An 18,085-nucleotide genomic window follows, 5' to 3' on the forward strand; every position below is an offset into this window, starting at 1 on the left:
TTTAAGAATTGATTGCATTTATTCCGTATATTTTCTACGACTCGACATTGAATTTACATTTTAGACAATTCCCGAATTAAATATTAATTCGTCCGCGACGTTCCTGAGAATAGATTCTTCCAATTGGAGGCTAACGCAAACTGATCTCACTTGGTACAGGACGGTTACCTCCGTGGTTTCAGTTTCCTTTCTGCCAATCCTCTTGAATCCGATATGAATTGAACCGTTGAACCACTACCTTTTCCTTTCATCTCGGCATAAGCCGCCATTCCATTTCTTTCGCGTAAAACATGTTTGAAAGCAACGTTTACTTTTTAATAATCTTGTCGTACATTACAGCGTATTAGATTAAGCATCTACTAAATGTACTAAACTACGAGCTAGCTAGAAGAGCCCTCTTTCAAAAGGAAGAGGATTCTGTAGATTTCTTTTCGTTATATGGTTTAATATAATTGATTTAAAAAAGATCGCAATTGCAAGATTGCACGATGTTCTACTTAGGTATCGATTGCACGTATACCTTTATATCCGCAAGAGCAGCACCAATTACGTCTGCAATAATTCACTTCGCTTAATCTTGAAGCGATAGCAAACGAAGGAAGTGGATACATGCGCGAACAATACCGCGGCGAAAGGAATACTCCAGCGTTCGCGAAATGCTCGGATAGCTTTTACTTATGATTTAAGAGCACGCCGGAATAATTTATTAAGATCCCGCGAAGAGGGATCGTCCTCCCCCAAGCTCATCAGAACGGACTCTCCGTGTCCGGCGGAAAAATTTTAAGAGATTAAGATTTTTCATAAACACCGTAATTCAATCGCGAGCGAGTCGGGGACGATCTCGAATTTGATTTGCACGCATAAGTACGCGTAAGTCGGCGCCGGTCTTCCTCTTGTTTTCCGGCGATAATTATACGCGCTGACCGGTATACATTGACCGAATTCCATTTCTTCCTCGACGTCCCGGAGTTGAATCGTGTGAGTCGAAAGATATCCGGCCGCGCGCTTAGTAGTCGCGTCAGTAGCCGACGGAGGCAGATGTCTTCACCGATTAGGTTTACCGCATCCTATTTACCGAAACCCCGAAAGCGAAACCCGAAAGCGCTCCTCGCCCCGAGGAAGGAATTCCGCGAGCGGGAGAAAAAGCATAGCTTCCGTGCATCCTGAAAGAATCCCCCGGACTGACTATCTTGGATATTCTCCGACTGCGCTGGCCGAAAAATTACGGGGGGAGAGTCCACGAAGCGGCGGTACACCACTAACCGCGGTAAGTAGTCGCGAATGATATATTCGAAGTTGAGCGCGTGGCCCCCGGGCGATATTTCACGGAAGAGTTTTCCAACTCTCCGACAAGAGTCCCGCCGAGCCTCGAGAGTCCTCTCCCTCCTCCTACCCACCTCGCGAGAGTCTTTGACATTATCGAGATTCCGAAGGCACCTGGAGCGCTGCAATTTCGTTCCATCTTCCTTTCTTCCCTCTTCTCTATTCTCCTCTTTCTCTCACCTTTTCTCGATTCACTTTATTCCTATTCCGTTCTCTTATCCACGCCGCTGTTTGCCCTCCTTGTTTGCAATCCTCCCTTTCTCGTCCTACCCTTCTCTCATCCCTCTATTTCGCGTTCGTTTAGAATATTCCGCGATGAGGCGGGAAATGGGAAGGGGATTAGGTGAAGCGGGGAAGCCTCCGAAGCTGGGTAATTTAACAGAGGCCAGATGAGATAAGATAGCTTCGCGATGGTTGGGTTGGTGTTCTTGCGGTTCACCTTACAACTCGGCTGCGACGCCGAGCGAGCCTCCATTCCGTCGTGTAAACACGTTCCCGCAATGCCACCACCGCCCGCATGAGACTTACAAGAAAACGCCTACGCTCGGATCTCGAATCCGACACGAAGAAAGCTCTAGATTTGGAATTTTGCGATGTACCAATAACCCGCGTATTTCTATGAGACGAAAACGCCGTCGGGTTTCAATTTAAAGAAACGATCGCAAAAATTTCCAGCGCGTAAGCACGTGATACATCATTCTATTTTGATTTGCTTTTTGTTTAGAAATTCTGTAAAAGAACAAAAAAAAAGATAATACATTTTTCGGAGATAATACTTAGATAATTTTTTTTAATTTGACGTAAAAGAATCTATTTTGTATGTAAAAAGTGATGCTTAGTCCAACACCTGTATCGAAGTAATTACGTTCGAAATAACATGCGAAATGTTGTTTCGAAACACTTGCCCGTAAACTGAACCGTTACGTTCAAAGTGACGAACACAAATATTCGCGGTAACGATTTTTCGACGCGCCACAGAGAAATTAAAAATAAAAACACAGAGATGCGTTTCACGTATAAACAGGCTTGAGCGTGTCAAATCACGGATCTCTTAAAAACACCGAAGAAAAATATTTTTAATGAAAATACCGAGAGAAATATATATGAGGAAAGAGAGTGAAAAGCGTTACGTACAGCGAGTTTGCTGCCGTATTTTTTCAGAAGTACACAGATTATTAAAATATCTTTCTGCAAATATTTTACTGCTATTATTATATTATATATTTTTGTTCATATTTTTATACACAATATGGAATATCGCGTTTGCTAAAGAATCACTAGAAACTAAAGACTAAAAAAGAATTGAAAATACCACAAAATCAGGATTCATCAAAATAAAAAACATTTAATTTTCTATTATTTGTAATCGATTAAAATAAATTAACATTTAATCCGCATTAATAATAATTTAACCTAAAGAATTAACCTAAATAAATTTAGATTGATCATACTTATTCCAATAATTCCTTTCTTTTTATTAAAAATGTGTTGGCACAAGTTTAATATTAAATTTATGTGAAGTCACCGATTCGATGGCCCAAAAAAATCCTTCCCACTTAATAATCCCAAGTCATTTATCGTTCAAATGACCGCATAACTTCGCTATGTTCTATGAAACCACCGGTTTTATTGACAGCGGTCTGAATTAGGGGTGGTCGGTTCGGACTGCGAAAGAACGGTCCGCGGCAATGAACCTTTCACAGATCGCCTTTGAAAAAGAGCGCCGTTTCGTCATAAAGAAATTCGAGACGATAGGGGCGACAGATATATGAGAAATATGCGGGAGCTGCGTAAAATCGCTCCGAAGGAAAACGAGCAACGTTTGCTTTTAACTAGGTAAAGTAGGAACGAAGCGACGTATCATAAGATAGAGTGGATCGCACTCGAGGGACGAGAAGTTTGCCGAGATAAAAGTGAGTAGACGGTCAATAATGTGACGTACAGCGAACCATGTTAAAAATCATGAAAAATGACGGGATCGTGAAAAATGTCGGGATATCCAATTTCGCGTACGGATAAAAATGTGCGTACCGTCGACCGTCGACCGCGCAATTCGTCGCCATATTCCGCCATATTTCGGTAACTTTATTGGAGCGGTCTTTAATGGCTCTCTCGTGTTTGCTCGCAATGTCCTCCCGTGGAAGGACATCCTACCTGCCCTACCACGGTATACGGCGCACTCGAATTCTCGAATACGTTTCACGTATTAGGCTAACTTTATACTACGCTCGAGACGCATACTTGAATGCTCGAGGGCGATAGACATCGCGCGACTCTTCAACATGGGACCAAGTCGATTTAGTTGGCCCAATTTTCGTTACCGCACAGTTAATACAACGTATTTCCAGCTTCGAACTCGGTGAATGATGCTTCAGAAGTGCAAACACTCAAAATGGAAGTTATATCCCCCCTCGCGTGAAGTATACAATTCGTACTTGACATACTTGACTGACTGAAATTTCAATGGCTCTCCCATCAAAATGAAAAACGTGCAAAAATATCGTGCATAAATCCATTAACTCGTGCATTTGATAAAGATGAAAAAATATTTGATTACCATTATGGTACGCGAAGGAATTTTTTATTATACCGATCTCGAGCTCACGCGCGAACGTTAAATATGTAAAAACGCGACGTACTTTAACAAACATTATTTCAATCGAGTAAATGTTTTATGCAGATTCGTACGTGATTGTAATTAACGCATGACTTTCAATATAATTACACAAATACGCTCAATATTACTTGCTGAAATATTCATCTCTGTTGAAAGCTGTACGTCTGCAGCATAATTACACATACCGTTTACTAATAAAAAAAATTACAAATATACAAAAAAAATCATTGAGATTTCTTTTCACACTTTTATGACATTTAAATAATTATAAGAAAAATTAAAAACAAAAACATCGCTACTAACCATCCGGACGTTAAACGTATAATATCGGCGAATCAAACGCTGTCATAAATTTATCGGATATTAGCACATTTCGTAAGTTTCCGAACGTAAGGTAACGTGGATGCAGGTGTAGAGTATGATCTGTCCACTTTGACTACTTTTCTACCTAAATTATTAAAGCTGATAACCTATCGGTTCCGAGCGCCTCCGGCGATCTGGGATCCGCCAGATATTAATCACGCAGCTTCTGGAGGGGTCCAATGTACGCGACATCTGGCATTAATTCGACGCTTAACGTTCGGCAGTTCGGATTCTAGATCCCCGATCTCTCGCGCGGAGCGAGAGCGCACGTAGCAGCGCTCTGGCTCGAATCCCGCATATAATTTCCGTGGGGCGAGCTCGGAACCAGAAGCGTCTACAGGAAGAACGATGGGTGTACGCCTGTAAGTAGTATTTGTGAAATATGGTCCCGACGGAAGCGTTTTTATTCGTACACTTTATATATATATATATATATATATATATATATATATATATATATACCGGAGATCGCCAAAATTCGGACGTTTCTATTCGCGATCGAGCAAAGGATGGCAAAACGACGGGGATACGGATCGGGATTTTACGAGTGACCATAAGACGTCGAAAAATAAATCCGTCGAGCGGGTTTTAGATCGCTTTTTGATTATAAATCCCGTAAATTTATTATAGCAGCCTAACTTTGTTTCAAGAAAAATAAACCGAGAGGTCGAAAGATAAGATTCCGCTGTTTTAAGAATCGTATGTCGATACTGAGAGAGAAATATATATTTTCAAAAGAAAATTGTTATACAATTTTTATTTTAATAATACATAATAATAATATACTTAAGTGTTATAAAAACTTAACTGAATAATTTAAAACGATTTTTTTTTTTTTTTTTTTTTTTTTTAGTATTTTAATGCACAAGTTATTTTCAACAGTTTGCGCTTAACATTGAGAAATTGAATAACTTCACGAGATAAATTGTTAACCAAAAAATGATGACTCACTATTATTTGAACGATAGCACGAAATTCCAACCAAAACTTCGCCATTGTAACTAACTACTATCAAATATTGTTGTTACGAAAAGTGCTCCACTCGAATCGTGTTCCACTTGTCAGTGAGTCTGGAGTTTCGAAAATCTCACCGTGCTCGACTGGTCTGGTTGCTGCGAAAAAAAAAATATCGTCGATGACTTTTTCACGATGTAACGTGCGCGCGATCGTGTGTCGCAAATATCAATGCAATCGTTGCACGCGTCAATGTCGCGCTCGATGCAGGACCGGAAGCCGAAATCGAAGGTTTACGCCGTGATTCCGCGCTAACGAGACTTAATCATCATCAAAGAGCTGTTTTGAAACCGGGCCAACTTCCGGGTCTGCTTGTAACGAGACTTGTAACTTGTTCAGCCCCGTATAGTAAGTACAATCTGCGCTGTACCCACGTATCCGGGAGTACTCGTTCGCGTCCATGTCAGGAGTCACCTATCCGTTTAATCGATGTTTAACGATTCGAGTTCGAGAAACTCGGCGACGAACTTACAGGGGCCCGAGCGAACTTCCGCCGTTGGCGGAGAATCGCCACGAAATGTTTCGAACGGTTCAGATTTCGGACGCGTGCGGGCGACTCGTTTCGCGGTGTTGCAATTGATTGAAGATATTTATTAGATTCGGAATATAAACAGCTAACAGAGAAGAGCCGTCGCGGTCGTGGAGCGATTCTACATCGGTCATCGGAGAATCTTTCGTCGGCCAGTAGTCGTTCCACAGCCTCAGTAACACTCTCAGCATCAAAAGGAATAGCGTCATCGATGTCTCGATTCAACACTCGAAATTCCAGATGATACGGACTTCGGAGACACATCATACGTAAAATCCAACATATCTGATACAGAATATTTGATTCTCGCGTACCCCAAAAGTAGATAGATCTATGGCCGTCGCAAAGACTTTAGTTTGACTGAGATCTTGATCATCGCGTTCGTCTGAGAAGAGAATGCGATAGTCAGGATCAAATCTTTGCGACGGCCATAGATCTATCACTTTTCGAGCGATTGTTTCCTAAATGAAGATTTATCCAATAACAAAAAATCGAAAATGAAGTGTCTAATAACGCAGCTTCCGTTCAAGATTCACAGGAAAGTGATAATATAGGGCTTATCACGAACGAGCTTGGAATGTGTAACGTTGCGAATATGAAAGATATTTATTAGATTCGGAAAAATAAACGGAGACCGACTGGATTTGAACTCGAGATCCCTCGCCTACTACCAAGACAGTCTGCACGACTGCGACAGTTCCTTTCTGTTAGTTGTTTATATTCCGAATCTCTTTCATGACCACTTACGGTCGTCTATTTCTTACACAATGAACTTCCGAATTCTCGAAATGCATTACGCTGATTCGAGAACCGAGAATAGCGGATGTAAGGAGATGTAAGATCTGATAACAAGGCACAAACACACATGCTTTCCCTCCCTACCATTCTCCATTTTTGATCGAATGCTTCCGTAACACAATTCGCAAAAGCAATAAGTCTCGAATTGACGAGCAACCGAAAAACTGGCAATTTTTATCTGAGGCGGATTTTAGAGATGCAAATAGACGAAGGCTTGTTTTACATTTAGTTGCAAAAGTGAACTTCGGAAGTAATTAAAAGTGCAGAAATTTGAATATTAAAAAGTTACAAACGGTGACGACACATAAAGCATTTTTAATGAAAATCTCCGATAACACAACGTTATTATCGTCCTACATTCTACGCTGTAATTCCCGCACGGTAATAATTGCTGAGCGTGTGAGCGGTCAATTTGCTACATCTGTTTAATCCAATATCAAATCAGCGGAAACTCCAAAAACGGTAATTATATCGCGTAATTTGAAGAACTGCACCAACAAAAACAAAAACAAAGTCTCGAGAACCGAAAATCGTCGCAACGTGAAATTGTTTCTTTTCGCTTCTATTAATTAAAATTATTCCTATTCCCGCCGAAAAAAAAAGAAAAATATTGTGTGTGATATCTGTCTTGCGTAAATAAAATGAAATTGTTAAAATAGCTTCGCTTTAGGTGAAAAAGAAATGGCACGACATCCCCTTCTAATAGAATGGTAATGGAATGATATACACCTGGAGCTAATCTGATTTTATCTAACCGCGCTCCGGAGAAAAGAAATCTCGTACCAGACAAGCGAGAAAATTACGTTCCATCTGCGAAAACATCGAGCGAGAAACCGCGATTTTAAATTGAACGAATCGCAATGGCTCTCGCGCGCAAACAATCGATAAGTAATCAACGCGTGCCGGCCCTCTTTTCTACCTTCTTTCTACATTTCCTACCTAATGCTGTAACTTGGTTTATATTGATGGCAAATAAAAAGCCGGAAGTAACCGGATTTATTATCCGTGAAGTAAAAATTGTTAAGTGCATCCATTCGTAAGATAATATTGTATTCGAGTTACATAACTCAGTTATTTTTTATCCTTCGAAGCGGAATGAATTAATTTAAATTAATAACGTATGTGTAAATATATTTTATGTTAATTGGGAAAAACGTAAACGGCTGTTGTTTATTATTTTCTCTTATAACAGAGAAAAATAACACGTGAGATTGTAAAGACATTATAAGAAACAATGAGAACAAAATAGTTTTTCGCCGATCTTTTACAAAATATCTTTGCTAATGTTGGCTTGGTAGTTAAAGCAAACTCTTGAAAACAGAAAAGAGAGATTTTGGAAAACTTCTCGCTTAGAAGTTATTTTATAACAATCTTATATCGATTTATATGTTAAGTCGTCAGCTGCCAGATCTCCGAGAAATATGGCATATTCGGAACGTGGTAACCGGAGCAAACCGAAAATACCCATCACGGGAAAAAATGACACCACGTGTCTTTATCTCCATTGAATTATGACACGGCAAATTGGTGCCCGAGTCGCTTGGCTAATTAACGCCCTGATTGATTAATATTTTCTAACGCGTGATTAATCGCTTCCTTTTCGTGCTCGAAAACGTCTTGGACTGTTAATCTCTTTGTTCCATCTTTTCCAAGTCGCGTTATTCCAAAGGGCACACCGAGGCTACATGACAGACATCGGCGGGAGTATTCTTGTCGTACGCTAGCGGAAGTGATTACCGCCAGACGAGCACACTTGATTGAACAAAGACGTAATAGGAGTCGCTCTCCTGTAAAGGGTACGTTGATCCGCAGATCCGTCTCGCAGAAAGGGGGCGAGAGCACGAAGCCTCCGATGAAATATTACCGGTGACTAAGGACGTTCAAGGGGGGGGGGGGCGAGGCAAACGAATTTTACGGTTCGCCGTTTAAATCCCTTGAAGAATACGTCCGCCCGTGGGAAAATCGGGTTGCACGAGTTAAGGCACGTGTTTCGCGAGAGCGACGCGATGAGTCCGCATATCGTCGGCTTCAAGTTCCATTTCGTAAAATATTTCTACCCTGCGTCACGGCGCAGATGAATGTTGCAACGACGACATGCTCATCCCAATAAAGCGTTACGAAAATTGTACGTCCCGCGCGATACACATACACGTGTACGTGTACGTGTATGTGTGTACGCGCGCACGTGTGCGTATGTGTGTTCGGCGGGCTCCACTTCCATTTTCGCAGTACTGGCAAACGAGAAATGTCAGCGCACTTATTCGCGTGTACCATGAAATTTCGTACGCGAAGCGTTCCCTAGCGCTCGGTTACGCTTTGTTGATTTTATACTTCGTTAGAATTCTCTACGTCGTCGGCGCTTTCGTCGGCGGTTTCATTATCTAATGGTAAACGAGTCTTTATTCCGGACATAAAACGGAATTATCTCCCAAAAGCATCAATCTAATGCCGCGCAGTTGAGATAACCGTCTCTGCATTATCAGACAGAATGTAAAATATATCTCTTTGTGGAAAGCGTCAGTTTCGCAGATTCGCTCGCTTTCAATATTCAAGAGCCACGGCAACGTATATCTCTACGCTAGGAAAAAAATATTGTGAACACAAAAAGGGACAGAAAAAAAAACTGCTAAATAGCTACGAGAACTTTTTGCTCCTATTCACACGTACACATTCCCCGTTAATTAATATCATCATGCATAAACGTAACTTGCCCGAACAAAAGCCTTTCCGGAACTTTTCTGCCGTAAAAGCGAAATATATTTTCTAGAATTACGTAATTACGCGAAGTATTTCTCATACAAATTTATCTCGTCTAGATACTTGAGAAAGAAAGAAAATTTTCGAATCAAGTTTGTGAAGTGTAAACGAACAAGATCTCATAAAATCCTATCAAGCTCGTAAGAATGGAATCCGGCTAATTATATTTAATTGCAGTGCATGGTGTACAACAACAAGATCCGACTTAATTAACTCGTAATTAATTGACTCTAAATCGAGGGAAAGAGAGAGAGAGAAAGGAATTCACGAGAGATAACCAACTGCGTTGCGACTTTCATGAATATATTAAGACGCGCGTCCTTCCTTCCTTTCATTATTTCAATATTGCTGAGCAAAATAGCTGCAGAAGATAATTATCTCGCACAAGTGAAAATTTATTCGATATTTATGAACACAAGACGTAACACTCCATTATTTACAATGCCTTATGTGAATCCGCTTATTGACAATCGATTATTTAAATCTGCATAGGATAATACAAAATCTCCCGTTACTTTCGAGCATCTAGCTTGCTCGTTTACTGTCCGTTATGAATATTCTAATCAGTAAATCTGCGAGAGAGAAAAGGAGAGAGAGAGAGAGAGAGAGAGAGAGAGAGAGAGAGAGAATGATAAATTTCGACGATGCTTCGATTCAATTTCTTCAAATATCTTTCATCAAATCGATCATTTTTATTCTTACATAATTTGTTATCGTATCTCTGTTTTATCGTGTTTATTTTACATCTTTTCCTTGAAGCGCTCTTAATAAATTTACTCAAATTTTTTACGTCGTGTCCAGCACCGAATTAACAATAATAAGGATGGTTTAAAAATATCAACAATTTCGTATAAATTCATTTCATGTAAATTCTTACCGTGGTGAAAAAAACTTCGTCATTTCCAGAGATTTTGAGAATCTCGTTACTACAACGTCAGCTTTCCTAGTGGGCCTGATATTTTAAACCGGTGATTCCGAATTGCGCTTTCTTCCTGAAAGCGACAGCCGCAGCTTTTTGTCGGTCTTACCACTTGGCAGTGTTCTCATGCGCGCATAACGGACGGGGTTGAGCTTACATTTTGCGTCCGCAGATACAATTTAAATCGCGGTAATTTAGAGCGGAGTAGTGCATTAATTCTACGTAATCATCGAGACGTAATCCTTACTGCAAAATGAGATATCCACCGTCCACTAGTCCTACTTGAAATATTCAGAAATTTATTGCAGACGTAATAATGAAAAATGTATTTTACAACTTTACAATAATAATTCGATAAAAAGAAATCTGGTAGGAGTATTTAAAACCGAGCAAAAGTTATCTAACGAATAGATAAAAGTAATAGAAATAATAACAATTTTATATGTATTTTAATGAAGCTCGATACAACAAATAAACGCACAAATATCGAAAAGTTTAACAAATATATTGATTTTATTATATTCTCTACAGTTGAATTGAGTATTTTTTGTATTATTTGTCTTATTTACTAATTATTCGCATCATTATTTAACATATTGATGGAAGAAGACAGTAAATAAAAGATTGGCTGGAGCTTTGAGTTAAGTGCACGACCGTCGTTGCATATATATTTTGTATCAATATTCTTTGGGACATTATAGCGTTAGCCGCGCAAATTGCTTTCCGCAAACGATATATAATGGAAAACGTCGAGATAGCCATGCGGCTGGCGAGTTTTAATCGATAAAACAATTCTATAAAAAAATTCTATGCAAAAAATTCTATAAAAAAAAATATATTTACAAAGAAAATATAAAATTAATAGTAAAAGCATATTAAAAATAATGATATTGTTATTTTAACTCTATTGAAATAAAATAAAAATAGAAAAAAAATATTTTTCATCGTGGCCATTATTTTTAATATCAATGGCAATATCAACCGCGCGCATTTAAAATCACATAGTGTAATAGAATTTTCATTCAAATCGAGGCACTAAAATAGAATATTTTGTAAAATCCAAATTTTATTAAAATATCTTGCTAACTGCATACGGTGTCGCGATGAGAATTGAGTATAATAACGAGTTTCTCCGTAGAAAATCTCGTTTTACTTAACTTAGTTTCCGCGATATATATAATCTTTAAAACTAATCCGGAGGGTGACGCTATCCCGGCGCTATCGAGTTATCTTCATCCGTAAGAAATATCGGTTATATTATCGATCGGAGATAAAGCTGACGCTCTCGCGCATGCACGGAAAATTACGGGATGTAATTTTGATGAGATATTAAAGACATCTACTCTCGTCGAAGAGGGAAGGGTCCCGACAGGCGCGCGATCGTAAGCGTATGTCTTCGTGACGAACGGGGAAGATGCGCGCGTTGTTCCAGATACTTTTGGATTCAATACCTCCTCTCGAGTAGGCAAAGGGATCGACGAGCTGAACATTTTAATTTTGGCGAGAATCATATTCACGATTCAGGCCGGATTGGAACGAGTCCTGGTTGGCGCGTGGTTGGCAAGTGGGTGCGAGGAAGAGAAGCCGCGGTGGAAAATGCAGGCGACGCCGGATGGGAGGCTACAATTCCATTTGTCCCATTTCAAAGTGAAATAGCTTATAATGTCGAAATAAAACGTCCCCGAACCGCCCGATTCTTCGGGAGTGTCTGAAGCCGCTCGCGTAAGAGCCGGGTTAGGAAGATATTCCAGACCGAAGATGGGCGCGGGATATGGAAATCTCCCGGCGATGGTTGGCCCGGTTCTCCCAGCTATGATAATCCGATCTAGAATCGCACACTCCATCGCGTTTTTTACCCGACAATGAGAAGTTATCTGTCGGACGGGAGAGAGTGCGGTAGATGGGTATGTATATTTAAGCGAAAACGCATTTTTATCCAATTCATAGAGAGGTATTTCTTAACGTAACATGGAGAATTTTCTTCCATGTTACGTTTTGAATTTTGCAAAAAGATTTTTATGTAAGGGAGAAAAAGGCAAAGCGGCTAAGCTATAAGCAGTAAATTTTCTAATAATTTTCCACGAAGCTCGGGTTGTATCTCCCCTGTACCATTTGTAGGATTAAGATTTTAAACAGTTTTACATCTTTTGCCTTGTTATTAGCCAAATAGGGCTTTGTTTCTTACTGCCACGCATTTTGCTGTGTCGATGCAGAAGGTATTAAGCGTAGAAAAGCCGCCGCTTTGAAAGAGAATGGGAATACGCGTCGCACAACGCCGGCCGAAAGACGCGACGAGCGTAATGAAATTTCTCGGCAAACGAGCGGCGCCAAACTCTACGCAGTAACGCCGTTGTTACGCTCCTCCTTTCGAACTTTCCGCATTTGTTAGCACACGGGCGAAGTGATTCACAGTATCTGCCGGTATAAAGAGCCGCCGCAAACTTTCCCCCTTGCATCCTCTCCGTTCCGGCTCCTCCCTCATTGTCCTAGGTATCTCTCCCCGGCATGGATTTAGCGGAAGGATAAGAAAACGCGTCCAGCAAGCCGTATCCGGAAGTCGCCTCGAGTCCATTTACGATTCCCCAGGACTGCGTTAAAGTCGAGCAGAAGTGGAGTAAAAACGAAGGCGGCCCGATGGTAAGAAGAGTTTCAGCACGACGAGATGCGATTCGTGAGGCTTTTCCCCGATCGACTTCGGGACGGAGGGAGAGGGAAGGAAGGCACGAGAGGATTGCCGGTAAGGGATAACGATCCCCTGCGAAAACGTGACGTTAATTGGAAGAGCGAGTTCGATCGATCGCGCCGGCTCAATACCGAGCGATCAGCGATTCCAGTGGAAAAGACGACCCTTTAATTCGTTTCACCCGGTTAAGAATAATTTCCTATTTCTGAGCTGCCTGGGTAAAACGGCGACACCTTTCCGTGACTACTCCTATCGTTTCTAAACCTGATTATGATAAATGGGTTAATGATCGATCTAATTTCAGGATAATCGAGCATCCCGCGCGAGCCCCAAGTTCCTCTTATTCCGAACACGATCTCTTTTCTCTTACATATTTTTTACAATTTTTTACATGTGAGCATAACTTTTTTACACCTGCTTTTAGCAATTATCGTAATTGAGAGGTTCTTTCGAATTTTACATTGCGATTGAGGGCAAACGTTAAAATCGATCTCCTAAAAAATTAAATAAGTTGCGTTTATCACATTTATGCGTATTATTATGTATGTATGTTTATATCCATCTGAGACACAATTTCCTATTGGCTATCAATTTTCTATGGAGAAATGGAAGGTTCTGTAGCTGCGCTACAGAAACCTCAATTTTACGGTGGGAAAGGAGATACGTGCGCTGTTTCCGTCTCAAAAATATTTTACCAAAGGAGAAAAAGAAGACTAGAAGAGTCGGCTCGACGTAGCGAGGAACGGAATGGAGGAGGAGAAAAAGATGGGGATGGGACGCACTTCTTTGGGCGCGTACATCCTCGTGTCCAACTTCCATACAGGAGCTATCCCCCCCTCGTCGTTCTCAGCTAGCCCGGAGCAGCGTAAAGCTCCCTCTAAGCCAGTTTCTCGTGTTTCACAATCCCGAGTGAAACAATTGAGTGCATTTGCGCCGTCCCTGAAGAGAAAAGGCAAGTGGGTACCAGCCAGATAGAAACGTACAGGCTCTGCAAATCCACCGAGGGGGAAGGGGTGAAGCGTTCTCGTTCAAACAGGACAGAACGACGCTTTACCTCCCCGATGCGTTCGAATGGAACCGACTAGAGTGCGACTTCTTCTTTTCTGCATCCCTGCGACCGCGTACCGAATGCCGTTGAACGCCTTTTAAATCAACGAATTAACGATGGTCGATCCTGATCGATCTGAAATCAACAGCGAAGCCTACTTGGAACTTTCACGAGAGCATAGAAACCAGACGCAGACTCAGACTACCCTCCTTTGTTCAATAATCCAAAAGAAGCCTACACATGTACGATGCATGCAGGTCTTTTGAAAGAAAGCACTCTACATAATACTGAAAGAGGAATAAATTTTGTAATAATCTTCCAATTATATTTTTTGTGCGTGCAAATATATTTAAATAATTTTATTACATTAATTTTTTTATATAATTATTTTCTATCAATTTCTTTTTAAACAGATATTTTTTCACAAGCATTTCGTCAACATCCTGGTATTGTAGAACCAACGTTCGTCAGTTTCATAATTTATAATTTCCTACACTACCCTTATATTAATATCACAAAGTTATTCAAGAATCATCAAAATTTTCAGAGTCCACGGAAGAAAAAATTAAAAACAATTTTCTCACTTTTAACTACGCTAAACTACGGAGGAGTCGAGGTCGAAATAATGTCCCAGCATTAATCGGGAAGAAATGTAAACCGAAAGTTCCGCCAGTGATCATCGTAGGGTCTGCCGAACGACTTCGGAGGCTGCGTCTCGCGCTCGTTATTTCAAGATGGTGCCGTTCTCGTCGTTGTGGGGGAGTCGATGGAATCCCGGCCAGACGGTCAAACGGTCTCGCCCATGCTGCCCATGCCGCTGAACGTGAAATATCCGCGCAGGCGGAAGTTATAAATCACTCGGCGGCGTCGGCGGCGGCGACCCAGAAACAGAGGCGGTAAGGGGATTCCGTCGCCCATTCCGTTGCTCGAGGTCGCGACGTAATTTCATTTTATCTAGCAGTCGGCTATCTAACCGAAATTCTTCCGTCGCCTATCGGAACACGTACACACACGCCACACACACACACACACACACACACACACACACACACACACACACACACACACACACACACACACACACACACACACACACACACACACACACACACACACACACACACACACACGTACGTACGTATTACACATACGTCGGTTCGATGTCGCCGACTACAGAGGTAATCGTGGGGGTTGCTCTCTTACACATACACACACACACACACACACACACATACACACACACACACACATACACACGTGCGCGCGAATAGCGCAGGGGGTGCGCGAAACAACCGACACGTTCCGCCCCGGCTATCTCACCCGTCTTCTTATTCGCTTCGCTGCGTTCCTCGCAGGCGTACGTATGTAGTACATTCGGGACGGAAATGCGGGCGTGGATACGCGGGCGTACCTTTGACGGATCGAAGTTGACGTCGAGAAGAGAGAATGGAAGAAAAAGGGAAGAGAAACCCGCATGAGAAGATGCATACAAGATGGTGCATATTCGCTCCTTCGATTTTAAGTATTGAGGCTCTCCCCCGAGGCACGACAGGACTCGACTGACAGCCTTAAGACACACGGTTCTTCTGCTTGTGCTTATTCCATCGCAAACACACATATACTGATTATTATTACTTTACGGAGGAACAGCTTTAATCACTGCCTCGCAGATTCAGAGACGTAGAGCAAAGAATAAACGGGGGTATTGATGCGCGGAGCGGTACAATTCCGTCGACAGAGAGTAACGCCGCAAAAAGCAATCCTCCGCGAATGAAGGAAACGCGCCGTGAACGCCTCGCATTCAAGTATAATCAGAGGTAATTCATTTACAAGCCGGTTTAAATGCGGCAAAACGCTCTGCAGGATGCAGAATTCCTAAAATGTCTTCGGGGCGAGTTAGTCTTGATTCACAATAAGAGTAAGTAAAGCGAATCCGATGGCAAGCGGAAATCTCGAGGATAAATGCATACAATAAAAAAAAAATATACAACACTACCGCGCCATTAAGGTCTCCTCGGAGCACCACAGTTCTCTTCGTTGATCCTCTTTGCTGAAAATCGCAGCAACGAGAGACAAAGATGTAAAAAGAAATTGCATGGTTATCTTTGAGATGATGTTTCCTCATTTTCTGTTTATTCTACTGGCTCGAAGGAAAAATTATGCTGACATTATCAATTCATTAAACTAACAAATCCAATTAAAAATTCTCTGATAAAATATTAAAAAATCCAATAGTATCACCCTATCATTTTATCTCGTCTAATTTTAGACGAAATCTCCGTATTAAAAAAAAAAAAAAAAAAAAACACTATTTTTCATATCTTACAAGTTGCCTTTGAAATCTTTAATATCTCAAATGCATATAATGAAATGTTAAATGAAACTATTAATACAACTGCTTTGTTAGTTTGATCGTTTTTCTCACTCTTTTATCTGTAACGAAAAAGATTCACGTAAAGTAATAGTGAGATAGATAAAAACAGCACCCAGATAATTCTTTTGCATTATTACCAAATATTTTCAAAATCAATTTTGGGTGAAAAACAGGTCCGCTATAATCTTGCACGAAGTTATGCAACGAAAAACGTGATAGCGAAAGCATGTTGTTAAAAAATCGCAATGGAAGCGTTTGGAACTTCAACGGCAACTCCAAGCTGATGTCGCTACTCCTGCAGCATGGCGTCGAACATGTTAAAAGTTCTAACATTCGCACCTAGCGCAAACGGCCAATGTAGATAGTTTTGCAACCCCGAGGTGAGCATGTTAAAAGTTAGTCTCTTACCGCTGTTACAGGAAGTCGATCATCGTTATACCACTAATATCCAGTTTCCGATAAATGACGAGCGACGTTTTCGCTCTCGCTCCTTCGCTTTTTCAATCTTCAACGTGAGTGAAAGTAATTGCGGCTAACGCCAATTAATCTTGTCGATTTAACGAACGTCGATCACCCCCTATCAATACGAAAGATACCAACAGCGAGACTCCGTTGGTTTGGAGAACGCAACGCCTATTTAATAGCTCGAGGTAAACCTAATACCGTATACGAACAAGTAAATTTAGAATCGGCCAAACCGTATCTTACATCCTCGTGTAAAATCGACTGCTTTATATTTAAACAATAATTCACGTGAACGGAGTATATTTATAAATGCAATTCGAGTGGAAAGGAAGTGAAAATACATGAGACAAATACGTAACCCATATGCATATATATATATATATATATATATATATATATATATATGTGTGTCGAAGAGGTAGGTCTTGATTCTGCTTTACTAGCATAAAACAAACCTCGCGAAATTGCGAAACCAAGCAGCTCCGTGTCATCTTTGAAACTGACTGCCTGCTACGTGCGACGAAAATTCATGCAGAGCGAGCAGCTATAGCCGACGCGTCTCTGGCGAATAAGCCAGCGAGGAGAACTCAGGTAGATAGCACGGTGAAACTTCCGGTCAGAAGTTACACCCGTCGCCGGGACTTGGCGGAAACTTACTCTCACCTTGAGAAACGGAGAGAGGGATAGAGAGGGAAAAGCGGAAGGATGGGGGCAAAGTAAGAAAGGGAGTTTATAGCCGGAGTAACGAAGTGGCCGCGGTTCGATAAATAGTCCACCATTAATACAGTTGCTTGATAAATTCGCGTCGGCTTTATTCGCCTGCAGCGATAGGCTACAATTACGCTGAAAAATTTTACATACCTGAGAATTTGCAGAGTAATTTCATAGCGATTAAACGTTTTCACTAATTCCCTCATTTTCTTGCCAAAAGACAAGTCTCCATTGTTGGAAATTACTTCAGAATTACCTTTGCCATTTTCCACTTCTTATCAGTTTTATCATTTAATATTAATCCTCCGGTGTGCACTTTGGGAAATTAAACTTACTTATTAAAATAATCCTGCACATTCTATATAATTTTCTTACTGCAATTTTGGCCATTTGTACATTAATGCAAAAACTTTTTATTACATTAGTACTGAAACGCGCACGTGTTACACCGTCTTAAGTTTTAAAATGTAAAACTTTCAAACAA

The sequence above is a fragment of the Pogonomyrmex barbatus genome, unplaced genomic scaffold, assembly GCF_055798465.1.
Source record: "Pogonomyrmex barbatus isolate J1 unplaced genomic scaffold, ASM5579846v1 scaffold1, whole genome shotgun sequence".
NCBI classification, from domain to species: Eukaryota; Metazoa; Arthropoda; class Insecta; order Hymenoptera; family Formicidae; genus Pogonomyrmex; species Pogonomyrmex barbatus.